Source organism: Tamandua tetradactyla, unplaced genomic scaffold (genome assembly GCF_023851605.1).
Source record: "Tamandua tetradactyla isolate mTamTet1 unplaced genomic scaffold, mTamTet1.pri scaffold_137_ctg1, whole genome shotgun sequence".
Lineage (NCBI taxonomy): Eukaryota > Metazoa > Chordata > Mammalia > Pilosa > Myrmecophagidae > Tamandua > Tamandua tetradactyla.
Genome location: NW_027518270.1, coordinates 110,417 through 127,747, shown reverse-complemented (window position 1 = coordinate 127,747; position 17,331 = coordinate 110,417). Strand labels below are relative to the sequence as shown.

The 17,331-nt window shown below is 39.0% G+C and overlaps 1 pseudogene; it reads right to left on the bottom strand.

Annotated features, from left to right (window-relative positions):
* Positions 1 to 296: 296 nt before the first annotated feature.
* LOC143673134 (translational activator of cytochrome c oxidase 1 pseudogene) lies at positions 297 to 1,121 on the bottom strand (annotated as a pseudogene).
* Between the last annotated feature and the right edge of the window lie 16,210 nt (positions 1,122 to 17,331).

Genomic DNA, 17,331 nt, shown 5'->3' with positions numbered 1-17,331 from the left:
CACAGGAGGCTGGTCAAAGCCAGGCCTGAGGGATCCTACCAGAATGGGTCCTAAACTCTGGTGGAAGAAGGGCACAGTGGCCACACAGAGAACATGGATGCATGCATAGCAGTTCACATTGTGTGGGGCAACTATACTGGAAGCAGTCTTGTGTTTTGCCTCTGAAGTCCTATATCTCATGAGGATGAATAATGATACCAGTTGAGCAGCTTGTGTTAGATAAATACAGTCCTTGGTACATAGTAGGTATTCAATAAATATTGGACAGGAAGGAGCTAAGGGCAGGTATAGCCTGGCTATTCAGTGTTGTCATAGATCTGGATCACATCCTCATAGTTGCAGAAACCCTGGATGAGCTGGGAGGTTTTCTCTAGGTCAGGGTCTACCAGCTCTACATTTGTGTTGAAGATGAACTTTAGTATAAAGGACACAGAATGTAACCCTTGGGTGTCCAGTCTCTTCCTCATTTGATGCAATAAAGAGGCATTATAAATAAATTTTAAAATAGTCTTTTCCTCTTTGTCATGGGTTTTCTTGACATGCTCAGATCCTGCTTTGATTGCCAGTTCCAGGACATGCTCTAGGTTCACAACATTCTTCTCTCTGTCTTCCACTCCAACAATGACCACTCCATTTTTTTCAAAGGAGTAATGAGCTCCTTCAGTCATCATTCCCCTATTCTCATTCATGACATATCTGATATCTGAATGGCACTTACAGCCACTGTTATATAACACTTCAATGAATAGAGAAAAACCACCAGGGACTTGACCCTCATACAGCAAATAAATGTCTTTGGTCTTCTCCATTTTCTATGCTGCCTTAATTGTAATTTGAGTATGTGTTTACTGAGGCATACCTCTAAGATGACTAAGTGAATTTTGAGCTCTGTATCGGGGATTTAACCACCTGGTGGATGCTCAGACTAAGCTTGATAAAAATGTGACTCCTTTTGGTGTCATGGTCAGAGGCAGTTTTCTGACCAGAGGGAAGCTGCTACCCTGGGGCTCAGGCTGAAGGCTTGGGGGCACATGTGAAAGAGTGGCCCACAGCCCAGGGCCTCTCAAACTCAAGCAATAACCAAAAGATCTGCCCAAACTGGTGGTGGCCAAGACAGCCATTGGCTTCGACCCTGGGCTGCAACCTAAAAATAACAGTGGTCAATGTCAGCCCATCCCAGCCACCTCCGGGACAGACTGACCATGACACACTCAGTGCTATCCCAATTGCAACCAGAGCATTTACTGTTAATTTTACTGTCCTGCACAGAGATCAGTGATGTCCTATTGTAACTGGTGCCCAGCTTGCAATGGTGCTAGCTGAACCCCAATCCAGGTTCAGGGGTCTCACTGCTAAAATAATTTAGACAAACAAGAAAGCCAGAAAGAATAAGTAGTAAAGTTTATTAAAGAGAAAGAGAGAGAGAGTACATATTTAAGAGGTTGAAACAGTGTGCCCAAGGGAGGGACACAAACTGAGTGAAGTGACTTTAGCTTGTTTTATAGGACAGTTTTACTTGTGGCAGTTGGTAGGGCTTTTTTTTTTAGTTCTAGGAATAGATAGCTAGTGGAATTGGTGGTGCTGTCACATACCTAAATTTTGTCTTTGGCAGATGCTTGACATTCTTTATGACCCTATGCTTCCTATCATAAAGAATTTGCCCTGGGCCCAGGATTTTGTGGGTTTTGTGGTTTGGGGAGTTTTCAATGGTTAACAAGGTTTGGGGGCTTTAGGGAAAATTCTTTATACAGAGAAAACTATAAAAAATTAACTAAAGAAATCATGGAAGACCTAGATAAATGGAAGGGCATACTGTGGACATAGATTGGAAGTTGAAATATAGTTAAGATGTCATTTCTACTTATATTGATTTATAGATTCAATCAATACCAATTAAAACCCAAATAACATATTTTGCAGAAATAGGAAAACAGTAACCAAATTTATTTGCAAAAGCAGGGTGCCTCAAATATCTAAAAATATCTTGACATAGAAAAATGAAATTGGATATATCATATTACCTGAATTTAATGCATATTATACAGCTACAATGCTCAAAACAGCATTTTACTGGCATATAGATACATTGACAAATGCAATCAAATTGAGTATTCAGATGTAGATCGTATCATCTGTGAACAATTGATATTTAGAAGGGCTGTCAAGCAAGACCAACTGGGAGAGAGCAGTCTCTTCAGTTAATGGTGTTTGTACTGGATATCCATATGCAAAATAATGAAAGAAAATTCATCTCTCAGACCTTACACAAACATTAAATCAAAATGGATCAAAGATCTAAACTTTAGAGTTAAGACCATAAAACATTTAGAAGAAAATGAAGGAAATATATAAATCTCCTGATAAGAGGTGGTTTCCTAAACTTTACGTGCAAAGCTCAAGCACATTTAAAAACAAATAAATAGACATCCTGGGCCAAGATGGTGGCTTAACAATGTGTGCATTTTAGTTCGTCCTCCAGAAAAAGTACTAAACAACCAGAAACAGTACAGAACAGCTCCTGGGGCCACGTCAGTGACCAGACACACAGCATACCACAGTCTGGAACAGCTGGACTGGCTGTGAGCCCCCCAGAACTGTGAGTTTCCCAAGCTGTGGCAGCCAGTGGCCCTCCTCCACAGGCTGCTTCACACAGGGGAAAGGAAACAGCAGCAGGGGCTGAGCCCAACCAACCACAAATTGTGGAATTAATTAACAAATTCTGACTACTAAAAATAGGCCCCCAGCTCAGGTGAACCTGTCAAAGCGGAGGTCGCTCATTTTTGCTCTGGCACCAAGGGGGTAGGGCTGATGGGAAAAGAAAAAAAGAGAAGGAAACAGGTTTTGTGGCTGTATTTCTGCAGAGGCTTGACTGCCTTTGGATACAGATGCAAGGCTTCTCAGGCTGAAACTGCCCCAGGCATAGGCAGAAACAAGCTCATTTGAGGGCTTGTCTGGAGGCTGTACCTTCCCCAGGGGAGGTGTGAAGCCCAACTAGGTGGAATCCCTCCCTCAAGAAATTCAGACATCAGGGCTTAGTAATTTGAAGCCATTAAAACCGGTCTACAACCTCTCCTCTGTCTCCACCACATCCTCAGCAGGGAGAGTATGCCAAAATTAAAGGTACTGCATCATCTTATGCTGGTGGGACCTGCAGCAGACAAGCACCACATACTAGGCAGGATAAGAAAAACAGAGTCCAGAGACTTCACAGGAAAGTCTTTCAACATGTTGGGTCTCACCCTCAGGGAATACCAATGCAGGTGACTCTTTCCTCCTGACAGGAGGCCAGTTTGGTCTGGGAAAATCCGGCTTGGGTCTATAATACCTAAGTAGACCCTCCTAGGTGTTGGGGGTGAAAGGCACCATACAAGCAGGGCAAGAAACAAGAAAACAAGAAATGAAAAATTCTACTCTGTTAAACAAAACTTAAACTAGAGGTCCAGAAAAAGCTGAACTGAATGTCAAAGAACAGATAGACAACAAATTCATCCAGCAAGAAAACCCTAGGTAAAAGAAGTGAAAGCAATCTCCAGAATAAACTAATTAAGGTAATTAAATGCCTAGACACCAGCAAAAGATAAGAAATCACACTAGGAAAATTGAAGATATGGCCCAAAGGAACAAACCCACAATTCAAATGACATACAGGAGCTGAAACAATTCAGATTATGCAAACAGACATGGAAAACCTCATCAAAAACCACATCAATGAATTGAGGGAGGATATAAAGAAGATAAGGAATGAACAAGAGGAAGAAACTGAACGTCTGAAAAAAAATAACAGAACTTATGGGAATGAAAGGCAAGGTAGAAGAGATGAAAAAAACAATGGAAACCTATAATGGTAGATTTCAAGAGACAGAACATAAGATTAGTGAACTGGAGGATGGAATATTTGAAATCTGACAAGAAAAAGAAAATATAGGGAAAAAATGGAAAAATGTGAGCAGGGACTCAGGGAATTGAAAGACAATATGAACCACATGAATATAAGTGTTGTGGGTGTCCTAGAAGGAGAAGAGAAGGGAAAAGGAAGAGAAAAACCAATGGAAGAATGATCACTGAAAATTTCCCAACTCTTATGAAAAACTTAAAATGACAGATTCAAGAAGTGCAGTGTATGCCAAAGAGAATAGATCCAAATAGACGTACTCCAAGACATTTACTAATCAGAATGTCAGAGGTCAAGGAGAAAGAGAGAATCTTGAAAGCAGCCATAGAAAAACAACCCATCATGTACAAGGGAAGCCCAATAAGACTATGTGTAGATCTCTCAGCAGACCCATGGAGATAAGAAGACAGTGGGATAATATATTTAAATTAGTAAATGAGAAAAACTGCCAACCAAGAATTCTTTATCCAGAAAAATTGTCTTTCAAAAATGAGGGTGCTCGTTGTGGCGGTGGTTTTGGCCTTCGCGTCGCTCCATCTTAGTTCTGAGAGCGCTGGGTTCACACTGAGGGGATCGGACCGACGAATCGCGGGAGGAGCGGTGGTTCCCGCCGCACACAGGTCACCCGTGGTCGAGCCCCCACCCAGACCCGCTGCACTCACGGCCTCTGTGGCCGCGCTCCAGGTCCCGACCCAGGTTGCCGTGATTGCAGAAACACTTTTGAAACCTGCTCGGGTTCCTGCTGTGACGGAGTGAAGGGTAGGACCTGCACTCCTGCCGTAAACACCGACAACGCGGGCGAAAACCCAGGGTGCCGCTGCTCCCTGGCACTGCACGGCAGATAGTGCGGGGCTGGGTCCCGGGAGAGAAGGGAAGCACAGCAGATGTTCTAAGAAATGATTATGATGGTGAATATGCAACTATAAAAAAATAGCCTGTTATAAAAGATCATCTAGCCGGAGAAGATGGCGGCTTAGTAAGACGCGCGGGTCTTAGTTCCTCCTCCAGAAAAGCAACTAAAGAAACAGAAACAATACGAAACAGCTCCTGGAGTCACGACAGAGACCAAAAAGACAGCGTACCCCATTCTGGAACAGCTGAACAGGCAGGGAGAATCTGCTGCGGTGAGATACCCAAGGGGCGCGCGGTTTCCCGGCCGGGGTGGCTGGCGACTGGGGTCCCCTCCACGCATGTGGCTCCCCGGTCTGACTGGGAACATTGGATAGCGGGGCCCTCCCGTCACGCTTGGCGTTTCGGGCCAGCTGGGCAATTGGGACCGGCACTCTCCCAAGCCGCGGCAGCCAGCGACCCCCACCTCCACGCGCGGTTTCCCGGGCCAACTGCCGTGCAGACAGACGAGCGCCACGAGCGCCACCTACTGGGCAGGAAAAGAAAAACAGAGCCCAGAGATTTCACAGAAAAAGCTTTCAACCAGCTGGGTCCCACACCCAGGGAAATCTGATCAAATGCCCAGACACCAGCAGAAAATAATGGATGACGCTCGGAAAATTGAAGATATGGCCCAGTCAAAGGAACAAACCAATAATTCAAATGAGATACAGGAGCTGAGACAACTAATGCTGAATATACGAACAGAAATGGAAAAATTCTTCAAAAACCAAATCAATAAATTGAGGGAGGACATGAAGAAGACATGGGCTGAACAAAAAGAAGAAATAGAAAATCTGAAAAAACAAATCACGGAACTTATGGGAGTGAAGGACAAAGAAGAAAAAATGGAAAAAACAATGGATACCTACAATGGTAGATCTAAAGAGACAGAAGCTACAATTAGTGAACTGGAGGATGGAACATCTGAATCCCAAAAAGAAACAGAAACTATAGGGAAAAGAATGGAAAAACTTGAGCAGGGGATCAGGGAACTGAATGACAATATGAAGCGCACAAATATACGTGTTGTGGGTGTCCCAGAAGGAGAAGAGAAGGGAAAAGGAGGAGAAAAACTAATGGAAGAAATTATCACTGAAAATTTCCCAACTCTTATGAAAGACCTAAATTTGCAGATCCAAGAAGTGCAGCGCACCTCAAAGAGAATAGATCCAAATAGGCGTTCTCCAAGACACTTACTAGTTAGAATGTCAGAGGTCAAAGAGAAAGAGAGGATCTTGAAAGCAGCAAGAGAAAAACAATCTGTCACATACAAGGGAAACCCAATAAGACTATGTGTAGATTTCTCAGCAGAAACCATGGAAGCTAGAAGACAGTGGGATGATATATTTAAATTACTAAAAGAGAAAAACTGCCAACCAAGACTCCTATATCCAGCAAAATTGTCCTTCAAAAATGAAGGAGAAATTAAAACATTTATAGACAAAAAGTCACTGAGAGAATTTGTGACCAAGAGACCAGCTCTGCAAGAAATACTAAAGGGAGCACTAGAGTCAGATACGAAAAGACAGAAGAGAGAGGTATGGACTAAAGTGTAGAAAGAAGGAAAATCAGATATGATATATATAATACAAAAGCCAAAATGGTAGAGGAAAATATTATCCAAACAGTAATAATACTAAAAGTTAATGGACTGAATTTCCCAATCAAAAGACATAGAATGGCAGAATGGATTACGACCCAGCAATACCACTGCTAGGTATCTACTCAAGGGACTTAAGGGCAAAGACACAGACGGACATTTGCACACCAGTGTTTATAGCAGCATTATCTACAATTGCAAAGAGATGGAAACAGCCAAAATGTTCATCAACAGACAAGTGGCTAAACAAACTGTGGCGTATACCTACGATGAAATATTATGCAGCTTTAAGACAGACTAAACTTATGAAGCATGTAATAACATGGATGGACCTAGAGAACATTATGCTGAGTGAGTCTAGCCCAAAACTAAAGGACAAATACTGTAAGGTCCCACTGATGTGAACCGACATTTGAGAATCAGCTTGGAATATATCATTGGTAACAGAGACCAGCAGGAGTTAGAAACAGGGTAAGATAATGGGCAATTGGAGCTGAAGGGATACAGACTGTGCAACAGGACTAGATACAAAAACTCAAAAATGGACAGCACAATAATACCTAGGTGTAATGTAACTAGGTTGGAACACTGAATGAAGCTGCACCTGAAATATGGTTTTTTGTTTGTTTGTTTGTGTGTTTGTATCTTTTGTTTTTGTTTTTTTCTTTTTCCTTTTTATATATATATATTATTAGTATTATTATTTTAATTCTCTTCCCTATATTAACATTCTATATCTTTTTCTGCTGTTTTGCTAGTTCTTTTCCTAAATCGATGCAAATGTACTAAGAAATGATGATCATACATCTATGTGATGATACTAAGAATTACTGAGTGCATGTGTAGAATGGAATGATTTCTAAATGTTGTGTTAATTTCTTTTCTTTTTTTTGATTAATAAAAAAATTTAAAAAAAATGAGGGTGAAATTAAAACATTTTCAAACAAAAAAAATCACTGAGATAATTTGTGACCAAGAGACCAGCTCTGCAAGAAATACTAAAGGGAGCACTAGAGACAGATATGAAAAGACAACAGAGAGAGGTGTGGAGAAGAGTGTAGAAAGGAAAACTATGAGTAAAGGTAAAATGAAGGAAAATTAGAAATGACAAAAAAAATCCAGAAGACAAAATGATAGAAGAAAGTACTACCTGTGCAGTAATAACACTAAATGTTAATGGATTAAATTCTCCAATCAAAACACATAGACTGGCAGAATGGATTAAAAAACAGGACCCATCTATATGCTGTCTCTACTCAAAGGACATGAGGGCAAGGACACAAATGGACATTTGCACACCAATGTTTATAGCAGCATTATTTACAATTACCCAAAGATGGAAACACCCAAAATGTCCATCAACAGATGGGTGGCTAAACAAGCTGTGGCATATACCTAAGATGGAATATTATGCAGCTGTAAAGTTATGAGGTATGTAACATGGATGGACCTTAAGGATATTATGCTGAGTGTGATTAGCCAAAAACAAAAGGACAAATACTGTATGGTCTCACTGATAGGAACTGACATTAGTGAATAAACTTGGAATATTTCTTTGGTAACAGAGACCATCAGGAGATAGAAATAGAGTAAGATATTGGGGAATTGGAGTTGACGGAATATAGATTGTACAACAGGACTGAATATAAAAACTCAGAAATAGACAGCACAATATTACCTAGCTGTAATACAAATATGTTAAAACACTGAATAAGATGAATGTGAGAATGATAGAGGGAGCAGGGCTGGGGTCATAAATGAAATCACAAAGAAAGATAGACGATAAAGATTGAGATGGTATAATCTAGGAATGCCTAGAGTGTATATGATAGTGACTAAATGTACAAATTTTAAAAAGTTTTTGCATGAGGAAGAACAAAAGAATGTCATTACTGGAGGGTGCTGAAAATAGATGGTAATTAATATTTTAAAATTTTAACGTATGTGTGAGACTAAGTCAAAAAATGTTTATTTGGTACAAAACTTATATTTTGACTAGTGCATTCTCCTAATATAAGTTATGTAGATAGTTGGTTGAACACCATAAGTACATGAAACCTTGGGTAGGACATAAGATTTTGTTTGTTTGTCCAGGTGATGCCCAATAAACCCCAGAGTGATTTGATCAGTGAGTGGAAAGTATTTGCAAAATTCCCTTCAGGAAATGGTGAGAACAGGGGGAAATTTAACTTCTGCAAGTTGAATTCTTGATATTCTCACAAGCAGTGTGGACAACCAAAGCTATAGGCTGAGTCCCCAGTCTTGGGGTTTGTTCATCTGAAACTTAACCCCACAAAGGATAGGTCAAGCCTACTTAAAATTAGGCCTAAGAGTCACCCCCGCTTCTGGAGAAGATGGCGGTTTAGTAAGATGCGCGGATCTTATTTTCTCCTCCAGAACAGCTACTAGGGGAGTAGAAACGATACAGAACAGCTCCCAAAGCCATGACAGAGATAAAAAAGACAGTGTACCCCATCCGGGAATGGCTGGCTGGCTGAGAGAACCCGCTCTGGTGAGATCGCTGAGGGGTGCGGGCTTCACCGGGTGGGGCGGCAAGTGGCCGGAGTCACTCCCTTCCCCCTTCCCAGGCCGGCTGGGAGAATTGGGCAGGTGGTCCCCTTAAACCATGGTGGCTGGCGCCCACACCACACGCGGTCCCCCGGACCAACTGAGAGAATTGGATCGGAAATCCCCAGGCCACGGAGAACGGCGACAGGGGGGGCCCTTCCAAACCCGTGACTCCCCGGGAATGTGCACTCTCCCAGGTGGGCCGCTGCCGCTGGAGCCCTCCTGCCACTGGGCCGACTAGGAAATTCGGACGGGTGCTTTCCCGGGCTGCAGCGGCCAGCGATCCTCCCCACGTTTGGACCCCGGGCCGGTTGGCATTCTTCCAAGCCACTTCGGCTAGCGAACCTCCCGGATGGCGAGAGCTTTCCTAAGTTAAAGGACCCACAGCACCTTTTACTGGTGGGACCCGCAGACAAACGTGTGCCACGAACGCCACCTACTGGGCAGGATAAGAAAAACAGAACCCAGAGATTTCACAGAAAAATCTTACAACCTTGTTGGGTCCGACACCCAGGGAAATCTGACTAAATGCCCAGATGCCAGCAGCAGAAGATAACTGTCCATGCTCAGAAGCTTGAGAATATGGCCCAGTCAAAGGAACAAACCAATAGTTCAAATGAGATACAAGAGCTGAGACAACTAATGCTGAATATACGAACAGAAATGGAAAACCTCTTCAAAAATGATATCGATAAATTGAGGGAGGACATGAAGAGGACATGGGCTGAACATAAAGAAGAAATAGAAAAACTGAAAAAACAAATCACAGAACTTATGGAAGTGAAGGATAAAGTAGAAAGGATGGAAAAAACAATGGATACTTACAATGATAGATTTAAAGAGACAGAAGATAGAATTAGTGATTTGGAGGATGAACCATCTGAATTCCAAAAAGAAACAGAAACTATCGGGAAAAGAATGGAAAAATTTGAACAGGGTATCAGGGAACTCAAGGACAATATGACCGCACAAATATACATGTTGTGGGTGTCCCAGAAGGAGAAGAGAAGGGAAAAGGAGGAGAAAAACTAATGGAAGAAATTATCACTGAAAATTTCCCAACTCTTATGAAAGACCTAAAATTACAGATCCAAGAAGTGCAGCACACCCCAAAGAGATTAGACCCAAATAGGCGTTCTCCAAGACACTTACTAGTTAGAATGTCAGAGGTCAAAGAGAAAGAGAAGATCTTGAAAGCAGCAAGAGAAAAACAATCCATCACATACAAGGGAAACCCAATAAGACTATGTGTAGATTTCTCAGCAGAAACCATGGAAGCTAGAAGACAGTGGGATAATATATTTAAATTACTAAAAGAGAAAAACTTCCAATCAAGACTCCTATATCCAGCAAAATTATCCTTCAAAAATGAGGGAGAAATTAAAACATTTATAGACAAAAAGTCACTGAGAGAATTTGTGACCAAGAGACCAGCTCTGCAAGAAATACTAAAAGGAGCACTAGAGTCAGATATGAAAAGACAGAAGAGAGCGGTATGGAGAAGATTGCAGAAAGAAGGAAAATCAGATATTATATATATAATACAAAAGGCAAAATGTTAGAGGAAAATATTATACAAAGAGTAATAACATTAAATGTCAATGGACTGAATTCCCCAATCAAAAGACATGGATTGGCAGAATGCATTAAAAAACAGGATCCTTCTATATGCTGTCTACAGGAAACACATCTTAGACCCAAAGATAAACATAGGTTGAAAGTGAAAGGTTGGGAAAAGATATTTCATGCAAATAACAACCAGAAAAGGCAGGAGTGGCTACACTAATATCCAACAAATTAGACTTCAAATATAAAGCAGTTAAAAGAGACAAAGAAGGACACTATATACTAATAAAAGGAACAATTAAACAAGAAGACATAACAATCATAAATATCTATGCACCGAACAAGAATGCCCCAAAATACGTGAGGAATACACTGCAAACACTGAAAAGGGAAATAGACTCATATACCATAATAGTTGGAGACTTCAATTCACCACTCTCATCAATGGATAGAGCATCTAGACAGAGGATCAATAAAGAAATAGAGAATCTGAATATTACTATAAGTGAGCTAGACTTAACAGACATTTATAGGACATTACATCCCACAACAGCAGGATTCACCTTTTTCTCAAGTGCTCATGGATCATTCTCAAAGATAGACCATATACTGGGTCACAAAGCAAGTCTTAACAAATTTAAAAAGATTGAAATCATACACAACACTTTCTTGGATCATAAAGGAATGAAGTTGGAAATCAATAATAGGTGGAGTGCCAGAAAATTCACAAATACATGGAGGCTCAACAATACACTCCTAAACAACGAGTGGGTCAAAGAAGAAATTGCTAGAGAAATTAGCATATACCTCGAGGCGAATGAAAATGAAAACACAACATATCAAAACTTATGGGACACAGCAAAGGCAGTGCTAAGAGGGAAATTTATTGTCCTAAATGCCTATATCAGAAAAGAAGAAAAGGCAAAAATTCAGGAATTAACTATCCATTTGGAAGAACTGGAGAAAGAACAGCAAACTAATCCCAAAGCAAGCAAAAGGAAAGAAATAACAAAGATTAGAGCAGAAATAAATGAAATTGAAAACATGAAAACAACAGAGAAGATCAATAAGGCCAGAAGTTGGTTCTATGAGAAAATCAATAAGATTGATGGGCCCTAAGCAAGATTGACAAAAAGAAGAGAGAGGATGCAAATAAATAAGATCAGAAATGGAAGAGGAGACATAACTACTGACCTCAGAGAAATAAAGGAGGTAATAACAGGATACTATGAACAACTTTACGCTAATAAATACAACAATTTAGAGGAAATGGACGGGTTCCTGGAAAGACATGAGCAACCAACTTTGACTCAAGAAGACATAGATGACCTCAACAAACCAATCACAAGTAAAGAAATTGAATCAGTCATTCAAAAGCTTCCTAAAAAGAAATGTCCAGGACCAGATGGCTTCACATGTGAATTCTATCAAACATTCCAGAAAGAATTAGTACCAACTCTCCTCAAACTCTTCAAAAAAATCGAAGCGGAGGGAAAACTACCTAATTCATTCTATGAAGCCAACATCACCCTCATACCAAAACCAGGCAAAGATATTACAAAAAAAGAAAACTACAGGTCAATCTCTCTAATGAATATAGATGCAAAAATCCTCAATAAAATTCTAGCAAATCGTATCCAACAACACATTAAAAGAATTATACATCATGACCAAGTAGGATTCATCCCAGTATGCAAGGATGGTTCAACATAAAAAATCAATTAATGTAATACACCATATCAACAAATCAAAGCAGAAAAATCACATGATCATCTCAATTGATGCAGAGAAGGCATTTGACAAGATTCAACATCCTTTCCTGTTGAAAACACTTCAAAGGATAGGAATACAAGGGAACTTCCTTAAAATGATAGAGGGAATATATGAAAAACCCACAGCTAACATCATCCTCAATGGGGAAAAATTGAAAACTTTCCCCCTAAGATCAGGAACAAGACAAGGATGTCCACTATCACCACTATTATTCAACATTGTGTTGGAGGTTCTAGCCAGAGCAATTAGACAAGAAAAAGAAATACAAGGCATCAAAATAGGAAAGGAAGAAGTAAAACTATCACTGTTTGCAGATGATATGATACTATATGTCGAAAACCCGGAAAAATCCACAGCAAAACTACTAGAGCTAATAAATGAGTACAGCAAAGTAGGGAGGTTACAAGATCAACATTCAAAAATCTGTAGCATTTCTCTACACTAGCAATGAACAAGCGGAGGGGAAAATCAAGAAACGAATCCCATTTACAATTGCAACTAAAAGAATAAAATACCTAGGAATAAATTTAACTAAAGAGACAAAAAACCTATATAAAGAAAACTACAAAAAACTGCTAAAAGAAATCACAGAAGACTTAAATAGATGCCAGGGCATACCGTGTTCATGGACTGGAAGACTAAATATAGTTAAGATGCCAATCCTACCTAAATTGATTTACAGATTCAATGCAATACCAATCAAAATCCCAACAACTTATTTTTCAGAAATAGAAAAACCAATAAGCAAATTTATCTGGAAGGGCAGGGTGCCCTGAATTGCTAAAAACATCTTGAGGAAAAAAAACGAAGCTGGAGGTCTCTCACTGCCTGACTTTAAAGCATATTATGAAGCCACAGTGGTCAAAACAGCATGGTATTGGCATAAAGATAGATATATTGAACAATGGAATCAAATAGAGTGCTCAGATATAGACCCTCTCATCTGTGGACATTTGATCTTTGATAAGGCAGTCAAGCCAACTCACCTGGGACAGAACAGTCTCTTCAATAAATGGTACCTAGAGAACTGGATATCCATATGCAAAAGAATGAAAGAAGACCCATGTCTCACACCCTATACAAAAGTTAACTCAAAATGAATCAAAGATCTAAACATTAGGTCTAAGACCATAAAACAGTTAGAGGAAAATGTAGGGAGATATCTTATGAATCTTATAATTGGAGGTGGTTTTATGGACCTTACCCCTAAAGGAGGAGCACTGAAGAAGGAAATAAATAAATGGGAACTCCTCAAAATTAAACACTTTTGTGCATCAAAGAACTTCATCAAGAAAGTAGAAAGACAGCCTACACAATGGGAGACAATATTTGGAAATGACATATCAGATAAAGGTCTAGTATCCAGAATTTATAAAGAGATTGTCCAACTCAACAACAAAAAGACAGCCAACCCAATTACAAAATGGGAAAAAGACTTGAACAGACACTTCTCAGAAGAGGAAATACAAATGGCCAAAAGGCACATGAAGAGATGCTCAATGTCCCTGAAATGCAAATCAAAACCACAATGAGATATCATCTCACACCCACCAGAATGGCCATTATCAACAAAACAGAAACTGACAAGTGCTGGAGAGGATGCGGAGAAAGAGGCACACTTATCCACTGTTTGTGGGAATGTCAAATGGTGCAACCACTGTGGAAAGCAGTTTGGTGGTTCCTCAAAAAGCTGAATATAGAATTGCCATACGACCCAGCAATTCCATTGCTGGGAATCTACTCAAAGGACTTAAGGGCAAAGACACAAATGGACATTTGCACACCAATGTTTATAGCAGCATTATTTACAATTGCAAAGAGATGGAAACAGCCAAAATCTCCATCAACAGAAGAGTGGCTAAACAAACTGTGGTATATACATACGATGGAATATTATGCAGCTTTAAGACAGGATAAACTTATGAAGCATGTAATAACATGGATGGACCTAGAGAACATTATGCTGAGTGAGTCTAGCCAAAAACTAAAGGACAAATACTGTATGGTCCCACTGATGTGAACGGACATTTGAGAATAAATTTGGAATATGTCATTGGTAACAGAGTCCAGCAGGAGGTAGAAACAGGGTAAGATGATGGGCAATTGGAGCTGAAGGGATACAGACTGTGCAACAGGACTAGATACAAAAACTCAAAAATGGACAGCACAATAATACCTAATTGTAAAGTAATCATGTTAAAACACTGAATGAAGCTGCATCTGAGCTATAGGTTTTTGTTTTGTTTTGTTTTGACTATTATTACTTTTATTTTTTTCTCTATATTAACATTCTATATCTTTTTCAGTTGTGTTGCTAGTTCTTCTAAACCAATGCAAATGTACTAAAAAACGATGATCATGCATCTATGTGATGATGTTAAGAATTACTGATTGCATATGTAGAATGGTATGATTTCTAAATGTTGGGTTAATTTCATTTTTTCCGTTAATTAAAAAAAAAAGAGAAGAGGTAATTGGAGCTGAAGGGATACAGACTGTGCAAAAGGACTGGATATAAAAACACAGAAATGGACAGCACAATACTACCTAATTGTAATGCAATTATGTTAAAACATTGAATGAAGCTGCATGTGAGGTATAGGTTTTTTTTTCTCTCTATTCTCGTTTTAATTCTTATTCTGTTGTCTTTTTATTTCTTTTTCTAAATCGATGCAAATGTACTAAGAAATGATGAATATGCAACTATGTGATGATATTAAGAATTACTGATTGTACATGTAGAATGAAATGATTTCTAAATGTTTTGTTAATTTTTTTTTAATTAATAAAAAAAATGCACATGAACCAAGTTTTAATATACTGTATGACGGATAAGTGAGGCTGTCCACTGTACCATTTCTTTCTTTGAATTCTCAGGCATGGTTTTGGCAGTGCAGGAACTCTGTAACATTAACAAATTCAATAAAAAGTAAATATATAGACAAAATTCAAAAAAAAAAGAGTCACCCCCAAGAGAACCTATTTTGTTGCTCAGATGTGTCCTCTCTCTCCAGCCAACACAACAAGCAAAATTCATCACCCTCCCCCTGTCTATGTGAGACATGACTCCCAGGGGTGTGGATCTTCCTAGCAATGTGGGACAGAAATCTTAGAATGAGCTGAGACTCAGCACCAAGGGATTGAGAAAAAGCCTTGAATGAGCTGAGGCTCAGAATCAAGGGATTAAGAAAACATTCTCAACTGAAAGGGGGAAGAGTGAAATGAGACAAAGTGTCAATGGCTGAGAGATTCCAAACAAAGTTGAGAGGTTATCCTGGAGGTTATTCTTATGCATTAATTAGATATCACCTTGTTGGCCAAGGTGTAATGGAGTGGCTGGAGGGAACTGCTTGAAAATGTAGAGCTGTGTTCCAGTAGCCATGTTTCTTGATGACAATTGTATAATGATATAGCTTTTACATTGTGACTGTGTGGTTGTGAAAACCTTGTGTCTTTTGCTCCTTTTATCTACCTTATCAACGGATGAGTAGAACATATGGAATAAAAATAAATAATGGGGGAACAAATGTTAAAATAAATTTAGTTTGAAATGCTTGTGATCAATGAAAGGAAGGGGTAAGGGGAATAATATGTAAAATTTTTTTGCCTGTTTTCATTTTATTTTTCTGTTTTTTATTTCTTTTTCTGAGTTGATGCAAATGTTCTAAGAAATGTTCATGATGATGAATATGCAAATATGTGATGATACTGTGAATTACTGATTATATATGTAGAACAGAATGAGCATATATTAAGAATGTTTTCGTTTCATTATTGTAATTTTTTAAATTAATAAAAAATTTTAAACAAATAGATAAATGGCATCTCCTCAGAAAATAAATTTGTGTATCGAAGAACTTTCTCAGGAAAATAAAAAGACAACCTATGCAATGGGAGATGATATTTGGAAGTCACATACAATTGTTTAGTATCCAGAATATATAAAAGGATTCTACAACTCAACAACAAAAAGAGAAACAATCCAGTTAAGAAATGGGCAAAAAACATAAACACATATCAGAAGAAGAAATAAAATGGCTAAAAGGCACATGAAAAAATGCTCAATTTTGCTGGCTATTATAGAAATGCAAATCACAACCTCAATGATGTATCATCTCACAAACACTAGAATTGTCATAATCAGAAAGCCAGTAAACAGCAAGTGCTATAGAGGATGTGAAGATGAGGCACACTTATTCACTTTGGTGGGAATTAAAAATGCTGCAGCTACTCTGGAAGGAAGTTTGGTGGTTCCTCAAAAAGCTAAGTATAGAAATGCCTTATGATTAAGCAATCTCAATACTAGGTGTATATTCAGAGTAAGTGAATGCAAGTACACAAATGCACATTTGCACACCAATGTTTATAGCACCATTATTTATGATTTACAAGAGATGGAAACATTCCAAATGTCCTTTAATGGGCTTGTGGCTAGACAAGATGTGGTATATACATATGATGGAATATTACTCGGTTGTAAGACAAAATAAAGTCATGAAGCATATAAAAATGTAAATGAACCTTGAGGATGTTATGTTGAGTGAAATTAGTCAGAAACAAAGGGACAAATACTCTGTGGTCTCACTGACGTGAACTAACATTAATGAGTGAACTTTGCTAATTAAACATAAGGACACAAGTTATCAGGAGATAGAAAGAGGGTAGAGATTGTGCATTTGGTCCTGAAGGAATACAGATTGTGCTATAAGACTGACTGTAAAAACTCAGCAATGGATAGCACAATATATCTGATCATAGCACAAGAATATATATACACTGAATGAAACTGAATATGAGTATGGTTGAAGGATAAGAGCTGGGGGCATATAAGAAACCAGAAGGGAAGGTAGGAGATAAAGACACAACTAGTATAACATAGGAATGTCTAGAGCAGACAATGATGGTGACTAAAAGTACAAATATAAAAAAGCTTTGCATGAGGGAGAACAAATGAATGTCAATAGTGCAAGGTGTTGAAAATAGGATTTTGTACAGGAAAAACTACAATCAATGCATGCTAGGAATTATAGTCAAGAGCAAC